Source organism: Cetorhinus maximus, chromosome 3 (genome assembly GCF_964194155.1).
Source record: "Cetorhinus maximus chromosome 3, sCetMax3.hap1.1, whole genome shotgun sequence".
Taxonomy (NCBI): Eukaryota; Metazoa; Chordata; class Chondrichthyes; order Lamniformes; family Cetorhinidae; genus Cetorhinus; species Cetorhinus maximus.
In genome coordinates, this window is record NC_135881.1 from 141,646,811 (window position 1) to 141,658,842 (window position 12,032).

A 12,032-nucleotide genomic window follows, 5' to 3' on the forward strand; every position below is an offset into this window, starting at 1 on the left:
AATCGATAGCAAGAAATGATGTAGGGTCAGATGATGTAGAATCTGTGTGGGTAGAGCTGAGGAACCGCAAAGGTAAAAAAACCATAATGGGAGTTATGTACAGGAATCCGAACAGTAGTCAGGATGTGGGGCAGAAGATACACCAGGAGATAGAAAAGATGTGTAAGAAAGGCAAGGTTACAGTGATCATGGGGGATTTCAATGTGCAGGTAGACTGGGAAAATCAGGTTGGTAGTGGATCCCAAGAAAAGGAATTTGTGGAATGTCTACGAGATGGCTTTTTGGAGCAGCTTGTGGTGGAGCCCACGAGGGAACATGCAATTCTAGATTTAGTGATGTGTAATGAGGCAGATTTGATAAAGGAGCTTAAGGTGAAGGAACCCTTAGGAGGAAGTGACCATAATATTATAGAATTTACCCTGCAATTTGAGAGGAAAAAGCTGGAATCAGATGTAACGGTATTACAGTTGAATAAAGGCAGCTACAGAGGCATGAGGGAGGAGCTGGCCAGAATTGACTGGGAGATGAACCTAGCAGGAAGGACAGTGGAACAGCAATGGCAGGAGTTTCTGGGAGTAATTTGGGAGACACAGCAAAAATTCATCCCTAGGAAGAAGAAGCATACTAAAGGGAGGACGAGGCAACCATGGCTGACAAGGGAAGTCAGGGACAGCATAAAAGCTAAAGAGAAAGCATACAATGCGGCGAAGAGCAGTGGGAAACCAGGGGATTGGGAAGCCTACAAAGACCAACAGAGGACAACTAGAAAAGAAATAAGGAGGGAGAAGATTAAATATGAGGGTAAACTAGCCAGTAATATAAAAGAAGATTGCAAGAGTTTCTTTAGATATATAAAGGGTAAGAGAGAGGCAAAAGTGGACATTGGGCCGCTGGAAAATGACACTGGAGAAGTAGTAGTGGGGAACAAAGAAATGGCGGAGGAACTGAATAGGTACTTTGCGTCAGTCTTCACAGTGGAAGACACGAGTAACATCATCAAAGTTCAAGAGAGTTGGGGGGCAGAGGTGAGTATGGTGGCCATTATTAAGGAGAAGGTGCTAGGAAAACTGAAAGGTCTAAAGGTGGATAAATCACCTGGACCAGATGGATTACACCCCAGAGTTCTGAAGGAGATAGCTGAAGAGATAGTGGAGGCGTTAGTGGTGATCTTTCAGGAATCACTGGAGTCAGGGAGGGTCCCAGAGGACTGGAAAATCGCTAATGTACCCCTCCTGTTTAAGAAGGGAGTGAGGCAAAAGACGGGAAATTACAGGCCGATTAGCCTGACCTCAGTCGTTGGTAAGATTTTAGAGTCCATTATTAAGGATGAGATTTCAGAATACTTGGAAGTGCATGGTAAAATCCAGCAAAGTCAGCATGGTTTCATCAAGGGGAGGTCATGCCTGACAAATCTGTTAGAATTCTTTGAGGAGGTAACGAGTAGGTTAGATAAAGGAGAGCCAATGGATGTTATCTACTTGGACTTCCAGAAGGCCTTTGACAAGGTGCTGCACAGGAGGCTGCTCAGTAAGATAAGAGCCCATGGTGTTAGAGGCAAGGTACTAGCATGGATCGAAGATTGGCTGTCTGGCAGGAGGCAGAGAGTGGGAATAAGGGGGTCCTTCTCAGGATGGCGGCCAGTGACTAGTAGAGTTCCGCAGGGGTCAGGGACCACAACTTTTGATTTTATACATTAATGATCTAGATGAAGGAACTGAAGGCATCCTGGCTAAGTTTGCAGATTATACAAAGATAGGTGGAGGGACAGGTAGTATTGAGGAGGTGGGGAGGCTACAGAAGGATTTGGACAGGTTAGGAGAATGGGCAAAGAAGTGGCAGATGGAATACAACGTGGGGAAGTGTGAGGTCATGCACTTTGGTAGGAAGAATAGAGGCGTAGAGTATTTTCTAAATGGGGAGAGAATTCAGAAGTCTGGAGTGCAAAGGGACTTAGGAGTCTTAGTCCAGGATTCTCTTAAAGTTAACTTGCAGGTTGAGTCGGTAGTTAGGAAGGCAAATGCAATAGTTAGGAAGGCAAATGCAATGTTGGCATTTATTTCGAGAGGACTAGAATATAAAAGCAGGGATGTGCTGTTGAGGCTTTATAAGGCTCTGGTCAGACCACATTTAGAACATTGTGAGCAATTTTGGGCCCCATATCTCAGGAAGGACGTGCTGGCCCTGGAGACGGTCCAGAGGAAGTTCACGAGAATGATCCCAGGAATGAAAGGCTTAACATATGAGGAACGTTTGAGGACTCTGGGTCTATACTCGATGGAGTTTAGAAGGATGAGGAGGGATCTGATTGAAACTTACAGAATACTGAAAGGCCTGAATAGAGTGGATGTGGGGAAGATGTTTCAATTAGTAGGAGAGACTAGGACCTGAGAGCACAGCCTCAGAGTAAAGGGAAGACCTTTTAGAACAGAGATGAGGAGAAACTTCTTTAGCCAGAGAGTGGTGAATCTATGGAATTCATTGTCACAGAAGGTTGTGGAGGCCAGGTCATTGAGTGTATTTAAGACCGAAATATTTAGGTTCTTGATTGGTAAGGGGATCAAAGGTTATGGGGAGAAGACGGGAGAATGGGGTTGAGAAACTTATCAGCCATGATTGAATGGCGGAGCAGACTCGATGGGCCGAATGGCCTAATTTTTGCTCCTATGTTTTATGGTCTTATGGCTATGTTTAATCATTACTCTTTTAATTGTTAATTTATTGCTTTGACATTGCTTTAATTTTGCTCAGCAAGTTGTTTCTTTTGTTCATACTTCCATTTCTTGTTTTGAAATTCCTGTTTAATCTTGTGCTAAACCTTTGTTTCTGAAATTTGCTTATCGGCTCCTTGAGTGAGGAAAATGGAAATGTGACTCCCCCGCTCAAAAAAGGTTGGACAAGCCTGATCGGCTTTTCTTTTATTTTTCCATTGCTAAACCTGTCATAATCTTGTACACCTCTATCAAACCTCCCTTAATCACCTTTTCTCCAAGCAGAACAACTCCAACCTAACGTTGTAGCTAAGATCCCTGATCCCTGTAACCATTCTTAAATCTCAAGAACCCTCACATCCTCCATAAAGTGTGGTGACCAGTACTGGATGCAGTACTCTAGTTGTGGCCTAACCAGAGCTTTATTAAGGTTCAGCATAACTAGCCTGCTTTCCTATTCAATAACTCTATTTATGAAACCCAAGATCCCGTATGTTTTGCTCAGCATGCTCTTAATATGTTCTGCCACCTTCAAAGGTCTATGCACAGGAACCCCCAGATCCTCCTGACCCTGCACACTTTTTAGAATTGTTGCATTAAGGCTACATTGCCTCTCCCTATTGCATCTTCCAAGGTGCATTGCCTCACACTTTCCTGTATTAAATTCCATCTGCCACTTATCTGCCTATTCTGCTTGCCTATCTATGTCCTGTTGAAGTCGATGGATGCCACCCTCATTGTACACCTCTATGTTTGGTATCATTGGCAAATTTTTAGACTTTGCTCTGCATTCCAATATCTAAGTCATTTATATATATCAAAAAAGCAGTGGTCCTAGCTCTGACACATGAAGAAGACCCCTGTCTACCATCCTGCAGTCTGAAAAATAACCATTTACCACAACCCTCTGTTTTCTGTCCTTAAGCTAATTTTTTATCCAAGCTGGCACCGACTCCTATTCTGTGAGCCTCAATGTTATTAATCAGCCTTTTACGTGGTACTTTGTCAAATACTTTCTTAAAATCCATACAGACAACCTCCATTGCATTCCCTTCATCAACCTTCTCTGTTAATTTATCAGAAGTCAATTAGGTTAGTCAAGCACTTTAAAATCTGTGCTAGCGCCACTTAATTAACTCAAACTTCTCCAAGTGTGTTGATTTCTTTTTCCCCCGATTATTGTTTCTAAAACTTTCCCCATCACTGATGTTAAACTGACTGACCTGTAGTTACTGGGAATGTCCTCATACCCTTTCTTGAATAAGAGTGCCACATTTGCCTCTTTTCAATCCTTTGGTACCTCCCCTGTATTTAGGAAAGATTGGAAGATTATGGCAAACCCTTTTGCTATTTCCACTCCCACTTCCTTTAGCAACCTGGGAGGCACGCCATTTGAACCAGGCAATTTATCCACTCTAAACATAACCAGTTTTTCCCAGTGTATTTTGCCAGTTTTTGCAGTATATCCTGCCCATCAATTTTCATCCCAGCCTTATCAAATGCCATTTAGAAATCCAAATATACTACAGTCAGCGATTTCCCTCTTATTTACCCTGCTTGTTGCACCTTTAGAAAACGAATAAGTTTTTCAAACACGACTTCCCATTCATAGAAACATAGAAAATAGGAGCAGGAGTAGGCCATTCGGCCTTTCAAGCCTGCTCCGCCATTCATTATGATCATGGCTGATCATCCAACTCAATAGCCTGCTCCTGATTTCTCCCCACATCCTTTGATCGCTTTCGCTCCAAGAGCCATATCCAACTCCTTCTTGAAAACATACAATGTTTTGGCCTCAACTACTTTCTGTGGTAGTGAATTCCACAAGCTCACCACTCTCTAGGTGAAGAAATTTCTCCTCAACTCAGTCCTAAATGGTCTACCCCATATCCTCAGACTGTGACCTCTGGTTCTGGACTGTCTCACCATCGGGAACATCCTTCCTGCATCTACCCTGTCCAGTACTGTTAGAATTTTATAGGTTTCTATGAGATCCCCCCTTATTCTTCTGAACTCCAGCGAATATAATCCTAACCGACTCATTCTCTCCTCATATGTCAGTCCTGCCATCCCAGGAATCAGCCTGGTGAACCTTCGCTGCATTCCCTCTATAGCAAGAACATCCTTCCTCAGATAAGGAGACCAAAACTGCACACAATATTCCAGGTGTGGTCTCACCAAGGCCCTGTATAATTGCATCAAGACATCCCTGCTCCTGTACTCTAATCCTCTCATTATGAAGGCCAATATCCCATTTGCCTTCTTTACCACCTGCTGCACCTGCATGCTTACCTTCAGCGACTGGTGTATGAGGACATCCAGGTCTTGTTGCACATCCCCCTCTCTCAATTTATAGCCATTCAGATAATAATCTGCCTTCCTGTTTTTGCCACCAAAGTGGATAAGCTCACATTTATCCACATTATACTGCATCTGCCATGCATTTGCCCACTCACTCAGCTTGTCCAAATCACACTGAAGCATCTCTGCATCCTCCTCACAGCTCACCCCCCCCCCCCCCCCCCACCCCGACCCAGCTTTGTGTCATCTGCAAATTTGTGGATATTACATTTAGTTCCCTCATGTAAATCACTAATATATATTGTGAATAGCTGGGGTCCCAGCACTGATCCGTGCGGCACCCCACCGGTCACTGCCTGCCATTCGGAAAAAGACCCGTTTATTCCTACTCTTTGTTTCCTGTTTGCCAACCAGTTTTCCATCCAACTCAATACACTACCCCCAATCCCATGCACTTTAATTTTACACGCTAATCTCTTATGTGGGACTTTGTCGAAAGCCTTCAGAAAGTCCAAATAAACCACACCCACTGGCTCCCCCTCATCAACTCTACTAGTTGCATGCTTGAAAAATTCCAGTAGATTCCTTTTCGTAAATTCATGCTGACTCTGCTTGATTCTGCCACTGTTTTCCAAGTACTCAGCTATTAAATCTTTTATAATAGACTAGAATTTTCCCCACTACTGGCTGACTGGTCTATAATTCCCTGCTTTCTCCCTCCCTCCCTTTTTAAATAGTGGGGGTTTATTAGCTACCCTCCAATCTGTAGGAACTGTTCCAGAGTCTATAGAATCTCAGAAGATGACCACCACTGTTTCTAGGGCCACTTCCTTAAGTACTCTGGGATGTAGATTATCAGGCCCTGGGGATTTATCGGCCTTCAATCCCATCAATTTCCCCAACAGCATTTCCATACTAATACTGATTTCTTTCAGTTCCTCCCTCTCATTAAACTTTGTGTTCCCAACATTTCTGATATGTTATTTGTGAAGACAGAACCAAAGTATGTATTTAGTTGGTCAGCCATTTCTTTGTTCCCTATTATAAATTCCCCTGTTTCTGTCTTTAAGGGACTTACATTTGTCTTCACCAATCTTTTTCTCTTCATATACCTACAGAAACTTTTACAGTCAGTTTTTATGTTCCCTGCAAACTTACTCTCATACTCTCGTATTTTCCCCTTCTTAATCAATTCCTTGGTCCTCCTTTGCTGAATTCTAAACTGCTCCCAATCCTCAGGTCTGTTATTTTTTCTGGCCAATTTGTATGCCTCTTCCTAGGATCTAATACTACCTCTAATTTCCCTTGTAAGCCATAGTTTAGCCACCTTTCCTGTTTTACTTTTGCACCAGACAGGAATAAACAATTGTTGCAGTTCACCCATGCGCTCTTTGAATGTTTGTCATTGCCTATCCACCGTCATCCCTTTAAGTAACGTTTCCCAATCCATCATAGCCAACTTGCGCCTCATACCGTTGCAATTTCCTTTATTAAGATTCAGGATCCTAGTCTCAGAATCAACTACGTCACTCTCCATCTTGATGAAGAACTCTATCATATTATGGTCGCTCATCCCCAAGGGGCCTCGCACAACTAGATTGCCAATTATTCCTTTCTCATTACACAATACACATTCTAGGATGGCCTGTTCTCTAGTTGTTCCTCAACGCATTGGTCCAGAAAACCATCCTGTATACACTCTAGGAATTCCTCCTCTGCGTATTGTTACTAATTTGATTTGACCAATCTATATGCAGATTAAAGTCACCCATAATTACAGATGTTCCTTTATTGCATGTGTCTCTAATTTCCTGTTTAATGCCATTCCCAACATCACCACTGCAGTTTGGGGGTCTATATACGACCCCCACTAACGTTTTTTGTCCCTTAGTGTTTCTACCATACAGATTCCACATCGCCGGAGCTAATATCTTTCCTCACTATTACGTTAATTTCTTCTTTAACCAGCAATGCAACTCCACCGCCTTTTCCTGTTTGTCTGTCCTTCCTAAATACTGAATACCCCTGGATGTTCAGCTCCCATCCCTGGTCGCCCTGCAGCCATGTCTCCGTAATCCCGACTATATCATACCTGTTTATATCTATTTGCATGGTTAGTTCATCCACTTTATTGCGAATGTTCCTCGCGTTAAGGCACAAAGCTTTAAGGCTTGTCTTTTTAACATTACTTGTGCCATTCCCACTATTTTTCACTGAGGCCCTGTTTGATTCTTGTCCTTGATTTCTCTGTCTATCACTTTTCTTATTCCCTATTCTGTCTTTTGTTCTTGTCCTTGATTCCCCCTCCCCTGACTCCATGCATAGGTTTTCATCCCCCTGCCATTTTAGTTTAAACCCTCCCCAACCACTCTCGCAAACATTCTCCCTAGGACATCAGTCCCGGTCTTGCCCAGGTGTAATCCGTCCAGTTTGTGCTGGCCCCACCTCCCCCAGAACCGGTCCCAATGTCCCAGGAATCTGAAACCCTCCCTCTCACACCATCTCTTCAGCCAAGTATTAATCCAATATATCCTGCTATTTCTTCTCTGACTAGCATGTGGCACTGGTAGTAATCCTGAGATCGTTACCTTTTGATGTCCTACTTTTCAACTTACTTCCTAACTCCCTATTTTCTGCTTTTAGGACCTCATCCCTTTTTTCAACCTATGTCGTTTGTACCAATGTGTATCACAACCGCTGGCTATTCACCCTCCCCCTTCAGAATGTCCTGCAGTCGCTCTGAGACATCCTTGATCCTAGCACCAGGGAGGCAACATACCATCCTGGAGTCTCATTTGCGGCCACAGAAACGCCTATCTATTCCCCATACAATTGAATCCCCTATAACTATTGCATTCCCACACTTTTTACTCCTCCCCTTTGCAGCAGAGCCAACCGTGGTGTAACGAATTTGGCTGTTGCTGCTTTCCCATGAGAAGCCATTCCCCTCAACAGTACCCAAAGTGGTATATCTGTTTTGCAGGAGAATAGCCACAGGAGATTCCTACGCTGCCTGCCTAGTCCTCTTGCTCTGCCTGGTTGTCATCCATTCTCTTCCTGCCTGTGGACTGTTAGCCTGCGGTGTGACCACCTCTCTATACGTGCTATCCATGATACTCTCCGCCTCGCAGATGCTCCGCAGTGTCCCCAGCCGTCGCTCCAGAGCTGAAACCCGAGCTGCAGCTGGAGACACTTCCTGCACAAATGCTGACCCTGGGCACTGGAAATGTTCCCGGCTTCCCACATAGAGCAGAAGGAGCACACCATGGCTTTGAGCTCTCCTGCCATGACTTACCCCTTTAAATTAAATTAAACCTTTGGAAGATACTTAGTATCAAATAATATCAATTACTCTGGGGCCCTTCTTCCCTGCTCCTTGTTGTTACGGAATATATTCCTTACAAACGATGAACCACAAAATAAGACGTTAAAAATTATAAGTGATAACAGTAGTAAATACTTACCCGACCGTATTCACGGTACTCAATGGATCACCCCATTCTCTCCTCACCGAACTCCAACTTAAGCACTCGACTGCAGTCCAAAGCAGCACTCCAGTGCAGACCATGTTGACTTTGTTTATTTATATTATGATTTTCTATAAATGCCTTGTTAATACCTCCATAATAAGCACGTTGCTTGCTATGTTTAGTTGCAATTGTTAAATGATTACTGTCACAATGCAAAACAAATAATAAATTCCAGTATTTTCCCAAGGACTTCTGCAGGCTTAACTGGCCTCTAGTTCCCTCTGTTCTCTCTCCTTGCTTTCTTAAGTGGCGTTACTTTTGCTACCTTCCAATCCACCGAAACTGTTCCAGAATCTGGGTCTGAATCTTACGTTTGTTGGGCGCGCGTGATCAGTGGGCCTGGAAGTGGATGCAAAATGCGCTTCTGCCTACAATCGGCCCAGAATGCAATTTCCCACTGGCTGGCCAATTAACGGCCAGCCAGTGTGAAACAGGCTCGATGAGAAAGCCTCAATGCTGCCAAGTGGGGGGCGGGAAAAGGACGGTCGCCAACAAAAGTGCCGGTGGGTGCTTCAAGCAAGCTCCCTGAAGGCAGACAGCTGCTGCGGAGTTTCGTCAGGAAGCTGCAGAACTGTACAGATTAAATGACAAGAAAAAAATGCACCAAACTGTGTCTTTGCAACACATTCAAGCCCCTGATAGCAGAACTCAATGAACATCAGTTGCCGCACAACCAGTGTAAAATTCTGCCCATGGAGAATTTTGGAGGATCGTGACCAGTGCATCTACTATCTCTGCAGTCATCATTTCTAGAATCCTAAGATGTAGACCGTCAGGTGCAGGGGATTTGTCGGCTTTTAGTCCCTTGTTTCTCTAATACTTTTCCTATATGAATTATTTTAAGTTGCTCACTCTCATTACGGCTCGCTTCCCCACAATTTTTGGTCTGCTTTTTGCATCTCTTGTGAAAACAGATACAAAGTATTTGTTTAACATCTCTGCCATTCCCTTATTCCTCATGATAATTTCTCCTGTTGCAGCCTGTAAGGGACCACTGCTTACTTTTGCTAATCTCTTCCTATTTAAATAATTCCCAAAGCTCTTACTATGTATTTTTATAATTAGGGCAGGATTTTCGCTCGGCATGTGGGTACACGCCCGAGCGTGAAGTAAAGCGCGTTGACATCAGCCGAGTGTGCCGACGTCAATGTGCACTCTCGCGATAGTTAGGTCGACGGGCGCATGCCAGAGCTAGCAGCACGCCCGCTGACAATTAAAAGGTATATTAAGGCCATTAAGTTAACAATTGTCCTGAATATTTCACTGCCCGTTCAACCAAACGGTTGATGGGCAGGCGAAAAGGCCAAGCGACCTTTGTAATTTATAGAATAAAATTTTAACACTTGAATTATAAACATGTCCCTGCTTTGTCCCTGACAGAGTCACATAAGGGGACATGTTTTATGACATTTTTATTTTGTACATTAGTTTTTTTAAACAGCGCTTCATCTCCCTGAGGCAGCTCCGTGCCTGAGGGAGATTGAAACGCTCTTTCCCACGCGTGCGTGGAGTTCGCACTAGGCCCGCTCGCACTTTTCCCCCTGTCTGCACAGCCAGCGCTGAGTGCTGCTGCTTGAGTTCCATGCTGGGCAGACCTTAATTGGCCCCCCCACGTAAAATCGCAGTGCGGTGCTGATCGTGGGCGGCGGTCGGCTTCCCGTCCGCCCCCCTGCCCCTGCTGAGCACCCCTGTCAAGGGCAAAATTCTTCCCTTAGAGTTAGTTTTCTTTTGTAGATGTTTCCCTATTTGTCAATTTTTTTTGCCTGTCCTTTGCTGGTTTCTAGAACTTTCCCAACAGCTTACTACTATTCTTTGCAACATTATTAGATACTTATTTTAATCATAGTATTATCCTTAACTTTTTTAGTCAGCCATTGATGGATCACTTTTTCCTGTGGAGTTTTTGTTTCTCAACGGAATGTATATTTGTTGAGAATTTTAAACTATTCTTTTATAGGTTTGTCACTGCTTATCAATGCCTACCTTTTAATCTATTTTCCCAATCAACCTTAGCCAATTTATTCTTCATATCTTTATAATTGGCTTTATTTAACTATGACTGTTGTTTCAGACTTAAGTACATCACTGTTCGACTGAATGTGAAATTCTATCACATTATTATTCAGCTCTACGGGATCCTTTATTATGAGATTACTAATTAACCCTGTTTTATTACCCTAAACCTAAAATAAATCTAAAATAGCCTTATTCCTGGTTGGTTCCATGACAAGTTGTTCTAGGAAATTGTCTAAAGTGCATTCCTTTAGTTCGTCCTGCAGACCATTTTGCTAATTTGATTTGTCCAGTCTATATGAAGATCAAAATCCTGCATGATTATTGCATTGTCTTTGTTATTAGCTTCTCTTATTTATTGATTAATACCCTGCACAACAGTGTAACTACTGCCAGGGACCTGCAAACTACTCCAGCCAGTGTTTTTCTGCCCCCTTGTCATTCTAGTCAGGTCTGCTCTGTGCGAAGCTTTTCCTTCCAGTGTATTTATGTTGCTATTGCTCCTCCTGCCTCCATTCAAATCTGCTTGGTATGTTAGCAAACCTCTCATGCTTTTGGTAGTGGCGGGTTGAAGTGAGGTTAAGCTCTTATGGCATTACACTCCTAGTGTGTTACCAAGGCATCCGATTTATTGCTTCGTCATTGGTAAAATTCTGTTTTTATTATATAGTTTTCTGGAATTGAATTCTGCATGTGTTCTTTTTCTGCAGAAAACATCTTTTTAATTCATATATATTATGAGCTGAAGTCCTTCCAGACCTGTAGCTGGTCAGGCAGAAGGCCTCATTTCACTATCTCTAAGTAACCTTCTTGGCCTTGATTTCTCCCCCTTTTTTCCTCATCATCTTTTTTGAAGCACAATTTTTAAATAAAGATATGCTACCAAAGTTTCTCATGTCTTTTCTGTCGTGCTGTTTCTTGCTGTCCCATCTCTGTACTCTCTCTTCCCAGTCTTTTAAATGTAGGAGATGAAGAAAATGATGAGAATTGTAAGCTGTCCTTTTCTGCACCTTATTGCAACAAAGCAGGTGTGTTTCAGTAGATTATTTCTCTGCTAGCTATTCTTAAAAAATTCAGAAATATCTGGTTACCAAATTTTTAGCTTAAAAAGTCTATCTTTGATGCTTTTGTGGTGTGGACAGCAAGCATTGCAGATTCAAAAGCAATAGACTGCAGATGCTGGAAATCTGAAATAAAAATAGAAAACGCTGGAAATGCCAGATCTGGCAGTATCTGGAGAGGGAAACCAGGTTTTAGGTCGTAACCTTTCATCACAGCTCAAAAGCATACAGGCTTGTATCGCAGTGTTGCCTGCCTGGTGCTGATTGCACCTGGAATGGTTAATGTTGATTCCAGAGATTAAGTTCTAGAAAGTCAGTTGTTCAATCTTTATTATCTGGTCAAACAAAAGTGTGCATCACGATGAACCCTTGAAAGCAGTCTCAATAAACCTGATTTCAAACTCCTTTCAGCCTGGGAG

The 12,032-nt window shown here is 43.0% G+C and overlaps 1 protein-coding gene across 2 annotated transcripts in view; it reads left to right on the plus strand.

Annotated features, from left to right (window-relative positions):
* The window catches only part of LOC144678944 (DNA topoisomerase 2-beta-like), a 245,225-nt gene that overhangs the window by 24,000 nt on the left and 209,193 nt on the right, over positions 1-12,032 (plus strand). The window lies entirely within an intron of this gene.